This window comes from Choristoneura fumiferana, chromosome 9 (genome assembly GCF_025370935.1).
Source record: "Choristoneura fumiferana chromosome 9, NRCan_CFum_1, whole genome shotgun sequence".
Lineage (NCBI taxonomy): Eukaryota > Metazoa > Arthropoda > Insecta > Lepidoptera > Tortricidae > Choristoneura > Choristoneura fumiferana.
The window spans coordinates 11,822,860-11,823,651 of record NC_133480.1 but is presented as its reverse complement, the minus strand read 5'-3'; positions in this window follow the sequence as shown (position 1 = coordinate 11,823,651).

Sequence of the window (792 nt, the reverse complement as noted above, 5' to 3'; positions counted from 1 at the left end):
TACTTGTCGAATTAAAGGATGTAATCCTTATCTATGTATTTTAACCGCTGAGTCTCAAATACATTAGAAAAGTGGGCATGTCAGCTTGCCTGTTCACACCAAATATTTACACGACACGGGACATTGTGTGTGTGTGTACATACTAACTAAACTGTAAGTGGGCGATAACTGCATGTTTATCGTAATAAAGGTTGTAACTTAACAAATTGATGAATGCATTACCTACTTATTTACTAACAATTAAGTTTAACGTTTTATGTCGATGGATGAACAATATTTTTATTTTTGTACATTTTTAAGAACTAACAAAATGAGTAAAACTGAATGTTGTATCATTATATCAAACTCGCTTAACTAACCCTTTCTCAATCCCTACTGGAATCATACACACCGTAAGATACAAAAGTTATCTCTCCCGTGGTCATAAAATTAGTGAATCCGAGTCAGCAAACCTAATATATATTTAAATGGGCCGTAAGTTGGCCAAGCGCCTCACACGCTGATGCAGACTTGACTAAAAAAACATTGGCTATAGAATAGACCTTTAACTTTTGCCCACATCCACAGGAGAGATGCGAACAAAAATGTGTGTAATGACCCACTTTCATAATATCTTAAGTTTGTGGGATTTTCTACGGGTTGTCCCAGCCCCGCGATTTAACGAAACTCATACGGTATTCCAAGCATCGTCTAATTAAGGCCTTATTCACTACATCTTCTTCTCTTTTAAAATATGGCATTGCTGTCCTAATTAATAGGACAATTTCCCCCAGTGTCGAGGTAAACTCTCTT